Consider the following 8,537-nt stretch of genomic DNA (forward strand, 5'->3'; position numbering starts at 1 on the left):
TTGGGAGGCAGAGGCAGGTGTATTTCTGAGTTCGAGGCCAGCCTGGTCTACAGAGTGAGTTCCAGGACGGCTAGGGTTACACAGAGAAACCCTGTCTTGAAAAACCAAAAGAGCCGGGCGGTGGTGGCGCACGCCTTTAATCCCAGCACTTGGGAGGCAGAGGCAGGCGGATTTCTGAGTTCGAGGCCAGCCTGGTCTACAGAGTGAGTTCCAGGACAGCCAGGGCTACAGAGAAACCCTGTCTCGAAAAACCAAAAAAAAAAAAAAACCAAAAGAAAGGAAGGAAGGAAGGAAGGAAGGAAAGGAAAGGAAGGAAGAAAGGAAGAAAAGAAAGAAAGTTCATAGGGATTTTCCTAGTTTATCAAAATGTTATACACTTGGTCAAACTCCTTGTTTTAATCCTGTTAAGGACCGTTATTTCCAGAAGGCTAGCAGAATCTATCACAGTACCCCATAGCATTCCCATTGTGCTGTGAAACGGACAGCCCCGCAGCAGCAGTAATGAACGTGTGGGCGCACTTCTCCAAGTCTGTAACCAGAATGGAATAGTAGCTCACATACCCAGCTGTCTCCTGGGTGGTGTGGGCTTCTGGTCTTCTGAGCAGATCTCTGCATGGCCTGAGCTGGCTTTGGATTTGTTCTCCTCAGCCTTCTAAATGCTACCATAGCCACCACTGACTTTCCCAATCATGCCTTTATCCCAGCACTTGAGAGGGAGAAGAAGGTGGATCTTTGTGAGTTCCAAGACAGCCAGGGCTATGCACGCACGCACGCACGCACACACGCAAAGATTAATTACTTACCCAGAACTACTACTAGATGAGAAGAAATGCAAACCAAGACAGGAATCAATAGGGGAGATAAATAGTTAACTGACAAATTTCATAAGGGAAATAAATAGCATATTTCATAGTCATAAAACAAGGAAAAGATCGTGTGTGTGTGTGTGTGTGTGTGTGTGTGTGTGTGTGTAGTTGTGTAGGTATGTAGGTGTGTGTAGGTATAGGCAGAGTATCTCTATGTAGCCTTGACTATCCTGGAACTTCTGCTGACCTCTAGCCCCGAAACCCACCTTCCTTTGCCTCCAGAGTGCTAAGATTAAAGACGTGCAGCACCATGCCTCGCTCCCTCACTTTCTGATGATTTTTAGTCAATAATTTAATAAATACATTCTTGGAACACCTGCAAGAATAGAAGTATAAGAAATCATATGTAAGATAGAATGTAAGCTTAACTTTTGGGGAGCTAAATAGGGCAATATTTAATTAAATGAATAAATGAAAGGGGTGGGGTTTAATTTTGTTGGTGTGTTTCAGAAGTAACATTGGAGTGTTCAGAGGCCAGAAGAGGGTATCAAATTCCAGAGCTAGAGTTGCAGGCATTTGTGGGATTCCTGGCCTGGTATGTGGGTGCTTGATTCTGCAGGCTTGTAAGGGCAGGTGCTCTTAACCTCTGGGCCCATAGCTCTAGCCCCAGGAGGAATTTCCTTAACAAATGTGGTGAAAGGGAAACACCTTCGCAGCTAGCCTGTGCACTGTACAGACGGACCAGTGTACTTGTCTGCTCTGATGATTGCAGGACTCTGTGGTTGAGAAAAGTACATCCTAGACTGCTGCAGACGAAGGTCACCGCGGTCGGGGGATTAGTTGAGATGGGCATTAGTTTCAGTTGTTTGTTCTAGTTGACATTTGTGTCTTGGAACTCACTATTTGGAGCACAGACTTATTCTTTTCATAAAAAGGAATGCTGTGTACAGTATGCCATAAAGCGTGTCTGAGCTATTAGCATGCGTGGATGCAGTGTTTGACTAGCATATCACGTCACTGAACATACAACTACACAGATTTCAATAAATGTTTTCAACATTTCTGAACATGTTCTCCTTGTGTGCTATCAACACTCTACTCCCCAGATCACAGGCATATTTATTCCCTCAGATGTTTCCTCTCGGGGCCTGAGAAAGGCTCAGCGGTTAAGAGTGCTTGCTGCTTTTTCAGAAGATCCGAGTTTGGATCCCAAACAAGAAAGAAGCCAGGTATTCCACAAGTGCCTGTAACTCCAGCTCCAAAGGACCAAACCATCTATTCTTTTCTCTGCAGGCACCTGCAGACACGTGGCACACACACATGTGCACATAAATAAAAGATTCTTTACTGTTCATAAATCCCTGCTTGCTGTTTTACAGTCATCCAGACCTCACCACCACTCTCCTGCCTTCTCAGCCACTGTTCCTTGCTGACCAGGCCCCTTCTCACATCTCCCTCAGTTCTCCTGCTTCCTCTACTTAAAAAGGCCTTTTTATTTTTTTAAAATGCATTGGTGTTTTGCATTCGCACACATTTGCAGTGTGTGTGTGTGTGTGTGTGTGTGTGTGTGTGTGTCTGTCTGTCTGTCTGTCTGTCTGTCTGTCTGTCTGTCTGTCTGTCTGTTGAATTCCCTGGACATGGAGTTACAAAAAGCTGTCGTGTGGGAACTCAGGTCTTCTTGAAGAGTAGTAGCCACAGCTCTTAATCACTGAACCATGCTTCTCCCACAATAGGTCATTTTGCTTACATGGTGTCTAATTCCTACCCATCCAAAGATGCTTAATTTTACCACATATACAAGGGCACTTTGCCACGCAAAGGTTCGAGTCATAGGGGTAAAATATGAGCATTTTGGGTGAGGATTTATTGTGCATTGCACACTGCGAAGATGATATTAAGATGGAAATTTAAACCACTAATTTAATATATTGTTAAAGAAAGTTATATTCATCTTGTTGGGCTTAGCATCCACCTTCAGAGGATGGGGGAAATTAAGATAAAATTAGAAGTAAAATGTAAATTGGGAGAAATGAGTGAAGATCATTATAGCAAGTACAAACAGCACTTATCTAGACGCCATCACTCTGACCACCTTATGAATAATGACAAAGCAAGAAGTGGGAACTCAGTGTGCTTGCTTGTCTGCTCTCTGAAGAGCAGAAGTCCAGCCTTTCAGCTCTCTGGTAGCTTCTCTCTGTCTTCCCCAGTCATCACACATGCATTGGCCTCATCAGCCTGATTCTCGAGGCTCATTCATGGCTTCACTGTGTGTGTGGTTGGTTTGGTTGGTTGGTTGGTTTTTATTTATTTATTTATCTATCTGTCTATTTATCTATCTATTTTTTGGTGGTTTGTTTTGTTTGTTTTGTTTTGTTTTTGTTAAGGTCTTACCTTGTAGCACTGGCTGTTGTGGAATTTGCTGTGTAGACCAGGGCAGCCATCTGCTTCTGCCCTTCAAGTACTGAAGTTAAAGGCGTACCGATGCCCCACAGTCTCCATTGTAGGAGTTCTCTTCTCTCACCCAGCTTTTCCTTGTTCCCAAGAGAAATTGATATCTTATCTTTTCTAGGTTCCTATGGGAATTTCTGAAATGAAAAAACAAAAATGTCAAGGGTGAGTCCACAGCCAAAAGAAACCGTGTAGAGGCCGCTGCTTGGGAAAGTGAGGGCTATGGTATAGTCCCGACTGAAGGGCAGGGAACCGAAGGACAGAAACCAGGGGGTGGGGGTGGGGGGGAGGAAACCCAGGTGTCTAGGGTGGGAACTCTCAGAGAGTTCCATGTGGAACATTCTACTTTGTTTATGTATAAGCCTGTGACAAGGCCCTTAGTCCCACTACAGCAGGGGTAAAGCACAGACTCAGTTTTGTGTCACTTGAGTCCTGAGCCCTGGACTCTGTACACACTGTCGTCAAACTGGAGGATTAATCATACTGAGTCCTCAGTGATTGAAAAGGAAAAAAAGGCACCTCTTGTAATTGATGCTTTCTCAGCTAGCAGCTGTAGTCTCTTAATTACAGATTGTGGCCAAAAAGTAAAATCTCTTCACAATCTAAAAAAAAAATTCCAGAAATACAGGAAAGCAGCAAAGACAGTTTTATCATTGAACAAAGTTAAGTGCAGGACCGAGTACCACAGGCAGCCGATGTGCTGAGACCTGCAGCCTTGGCTGCCTTCAGCTCCAGTCCATGAGCTGAGAGGCAGGGACAGGCTGCTGGTGCTCTGAGCTCCTTGAGCCCTCTGCTTGCATCTATGGAATGACTGAATAAACAGTTGGAAGCTGTGGCTTCTTAGTCTGTCTTGTGCTGTTAGCAGTTGGCTGGAATTACTGTCGCTGGTAACAGCAGGACCAGCGTTTGTTTTTTTGCAACAAGCCTTCTCTGTGTAGTCAACCATGGCTTTGAGTTCCCTGGGTCCACACTGGTCTTTTTTGTTTTTTAGAGACAGGGTTTCTCCGTATAGCCCTGGCAGTCCTGGAACTCACTCTGTAGACCAGGCTGGCCTCGAATTCGGAAATCCGCCTGCCTCTGGCGTCCACACTGGTCTTAAACATGAAATTCTACTACCTCAGCTTCCATATGCCGTACCCCTAAACTGTATTTCTTCTTTCTTTAGCCATCTTGTCATGTAGCAACCTAGTACATCTGAACTTCTAGAAGTTTCAACAGCTATTAGTTGCTTTTATTCAACTGAAAAGTAGAATCCATGTCTTTATGACAGGCAGGTAGTTACTAGAGTCAGACTCCTGGATGAAAAGTCCCATTGTGACAAGAGAGATGACAGAGCTATGGAGGCAGCTTCTGGCTCCAAGTTACAGGACTGATAAAAATGTACATCCCAGGGATGGATATGTAGCGTGGGTTCTCTGCAGGAACATGATTGCCTGGAACCGAGTCAGCGGAGGTGGAGAATGGTCAGGCTCCAAGGACCTGACACAAACTGTGGTCCTGACAAACCCTGCTATGCTCTTTGTCATAGATGCGAAATTTCAAACCTGTTTTTTTTTTTATTTAGACTTTCATAGGCTAGTCAAACATTTTATTCTGTTCTTACTTTTTACTATCTTTTTACTTTTTATTTTGTGTGAGTGTACAATGCTGTGTGTGTGGCTGTCAGAGCATAGCTTGTGAGAATTTATTCTTCCACCTTGTGGGACCTAAGAATCTGAACTCTGGTGTAAATGTGATTTTTTTTTTTTTTTTTTGGTTTTTCAAGACAGGGTTTATCTGTGTAGCCCTGGCTGTCCTGGAACTCACTCTGTAAACCAGGCTGGCCTCAAACTCGCCTGCCTCTGCCTCCCAAGTGCTGGGTTTAAAGGCATGCACCACCACCGCTCAGCGCTTTCTGGTTTTTCGAGACAGGGTTTCTCTATGTAGCCCTGGCTGTCCTGGAACTCACTCTGTAGACCAGACTGGCCTCAAACTCGCCTGCCTCTGCCTCCCAAGTGCTGGGTTTAAAGGTGTGCGCCATCACTGCCCAGCAGTAAATGTAATTTTTATTAGCCTGGTATAATTGTCCTCGCTGAGGCTTACTGCCTGCCTCTGCTAACCTGGGCCTAGTTCTGGAAACGTCTAGCCTCTGTACAATCATTTCTAGGCCTAGAGTGTTTCCAGCCTCTGAGACTTGCTGCTGTCTAAGCTCATCCTTTCTAGTTCTTTCTGATCTCAGTTGGCTGCTTTAACTCAGCTGTTCTGGCTCAAACTCCTCTGCAAGCTGACTGATTCAGTCTGACTTTTCTCTCAGCCTCTGACTGAATTGCTCTGCTTGACCTCATACTAACTTTGGCAATGTTTCTAATCTTCTGGCTCCTTCTTGTTTTCTGGTTCGGTCTGTCTTCACCTGACTCTAGCTTGTTCTGTCTTTAGCCTGTCACTGTACAACTGCTGGGACAGAACTGCCTCCTCCTTCCTTCTTGCACCATCCCCCAAGTAGCTTCCCTTTCCTCTCTTCTCATGAGAAGTGGGCAGATCCTATTCTGTCAAATCTTTCTCTGATTCATCACTTTGTCTGCTGCTCAGTTATATATCACTTTCAAACATGGGTGATTCTTTCTACAAAGTATCTTTCCCTTCATTGTTTGGGTGTGTGCTAACAGTGGCGTGTCTGTATTCCAGCCAGAGGGACTAAAGATGTATGCTAAGGGCTGAGCCACACCACAACTAGAAATGGCACTTTTCAGTAACTAACACAATCTTCGTGTTCACAGTGTGATCAGTCTTGCAACATTCTGGTCATCTTGTTGGATGGCAAGTACTGTTTCTCAAATGCTCTTAATTAAATGGCTCAATTTTCTTAGTTTTGTACCATTAGCCTTTTTTAATGGGTTTTCACTATTATATTTTAAATTTCAATTATGTTTATAAGTTTTTAATTTTAAGTTTCAATTATGTCTCTAGGACTTTGAAAAATTACTTCCCCACCAGCAGAATGCTAATATGAACTTTACAGTTAAACAACTTTTAGTGGAGTGACTATGTAGGAATTTCAGTAGCAGAATTATTAGGAGTTTCCACAAAAAGACTAGTACAATAATGATTTAGATTCTTGTTTAAAATTCAGGTAAAGCCAGGCAGTGGTGGCGCACGCCTTCAATCCCAACTTTTAGGAGATAGAGGCAGTCAGATTTCTGAGTTCAAGGTGAGCCTAGTCTACAGAGTGAGTTCCAGGATAGCCAGGGCTACATAGAGAAACCCTGTTTCAAAAAAAAAAAAAAAAAAAAAAAAAAAACTAAAAAAAAAAAAAAATTCAGGTAAAAATAACCAGACTATAATGTAAACATGAAATATGTACGTAGCTGTTATTTTAAAGATTAAATGTCTGTGATGTTTCAGGATAAGATGGCTTACATCTCTGTCCCAGCACACCTGGCTGCCATAATATGATCTGTTACTGTTCACACTCTGTCCCCTTGAGCTGTTTTGCTCAGAGCTTTTGTCATAGACAGTTTGAGAAATCGAAAGTGAACTTGTTAGTGGGATTTCTTCCTGATTGGTTCTGACGCATTTGGAAGTGGAATTTAGGCATGTTTGGAAACGCTGCAGAGTGCTTCAAGCAGTACTTAGAGAGGGCTATTTCGGTGTTAGCGGAGAAAGCCGGGGCATGGGCATTCTTTGTGCACACAGTGAAGGCTGGCCTCCCAGCCTTCATGATGAGCAAAACTGGAGAAATCTGTTGCTTCAAAATGGTTTTTACATTTTGCGCAAGCCCTGAGATGCTGGTCTTATTCAAAGGTTCAGTCGATTAGAGGAAGTTTCCAGGCAGCTTAGCTGACTAGAGTGAGGACCGGGAGCAAAGCAGAGCAGAATGCCTGAGCTTGGAGAGCCAGAGCCAGAGGATGATCCTCACAGATAAAACAGAGCCAGGCTGCTTTCTGAAAATTCAGGGCCAGCCTGATCTATACAGAGAGTTCTAAACCAGCTAGAGCTTCATAATGAGATCCTGTGTCAGACTGAAGGGGTCGAGGGGAAGCTGACCATGAAGCCAAATACTTTATACTGAGACAATAGGGGAGGTGTCTGTAATGGTTTGCCTGACTTACCTGATGCAATTCAAGACAGGTAAGGGTTGAAGTTATTTGAATACCTGAAGTACAGAGCTACAGGATTTGGTGTTCTCCACGCCTCTCTGGCTTGGAAGGATGGAGCTTGGTTTTGCTCTAGGGTAATTCCCAGATACGAGTTTATGTTGAGTCTCAAACTAGACTTTGAGTTTGACTCAGCAGCACTGGAGCTGCTGTTGCTTTGGTGATGTACAATGGACTTTCCATGTGTGTTGCCTGTGCACTGGGAGAGCTGCAAGTGGAGTCTGGTGGTGGGAGATGCTCTGTGTAATGTTGACAGTAGTGGGCCTGAGATGCTGGATCCTGAGTTTGTATGCCCGAGAAGTCCCTAGAAGAGTAGGAAAGCATGCTGGCGGGTTTTCCTTTGAGGATGGACAAGAGAAAATTACCTAACTGGCCAGTAAGCATCTGCCCTGATGGAACAAAGAGGAAGGAGGAGGCAGCCAGTACAGGCATGTGCCTCCGTGTGGCTGTGCTGGGTGATAAGAGCTCCTTGCTCACCGCTCTCTCTGTCATAAGGCCCAGACCCAGCACCTACATGGTGGCCATCTTTTTTTTTTTTTTTTTTTAACTTGAGTTTCGTGGGATCTGGTGCCCTTTTTTAGATCTCTGCAGAAACTAGTCACATATACAGTACTTACAGACATATATGCAGCAAAACACTCATACATTTAAATGAAAATAGATTTAAAAAAAAACCAGCTAAACATGAACCAAAATAACTGTCTCCCCCTCCAAATCATTTTGCTCTGCTCTTTGGTCATGTCAGGTGAACTGCTTGGCGTGACCTGTTTCCACCTGGAGCTCCTGGGGTGAGGAGAAGCCAGGCTTTTATTTACTCTTGGCTGGATGTATGAGAGCCATAATTGGACAGTTTTTCTTAACCATTTTAACTGCCTCAGGCTTTTGGGAAAGTCATTAATAATGAACAAGTGGCCAGGCACGGTGGAGGACAGGTAGATCCATGTTATCCTGAGCTGTTCAGAAAGGCAAAGGCTAGCTCAACTACATCACACTTTGTGTCAAAGCAATAACAACAGAAACAGTGGTCTGTGGGTCTAATGACCTGGCCCGTGGCTAGCTCCTAGGTTTTATGAACTATTTTATGAAAATAGTTCATCTTTTTCTTTCTCTCTCTCTCTCTCTCTCTCTTTTTTTTTTTTTTTTTTTTTTT

At 43.9% G+C, this 8,537-nt stretch overlaps 1 protein-coding gene and 1 long non-coding RNA gene across 34 annotated transcripts in view; one reads left to right on the forward strand and one right to left on the reverse strand.

Annotated features, from left to right (window-relative positions):
* Positions 1–3,538, reverse strand: part of LOC116096893 — a 5,361-nt gene extending 1,823 nt beyond the window's left edge. The window contains exons 1-2 of the long non-coding RNA XR_004121151.1: positions 3,198–3,538; positions 1,073–1,182 (exon numbers count right to left, since the gene is read on the reverse strand). This is a non-coding gene — a long non-coding RNA (uncharacterized LOC116096893). The remainder of the gene's footprint in view (positions 1–1,072; positions 1,183–3,197) is intronic.
* The window catches only part of Eif4g3 (eukaryotic translation initiation factor 4 gamma 3), a 217,147-nt gene that overhangs the window by 139,981 nt on the left and 68,629 nt on the right, over positions 1–8,537 (forward strand). The window lies entirely within an intron of this gene.

This window comes from Mastomys coucha, unplaced genomic scaffold, assembly GCF_008632895.1.
Source record: "Mastomys coucha isolate ucsf_1 unplaced genomic scaffold, UCSF_Mcou_1 pScaffold18, whole genome shotgun sequence".
Lineage (NCBI taxonomy): Eukaryota > Metazoa > Chordata > Mammalia > Rodentia > Muridae > Mastomys > Mastomys coucha.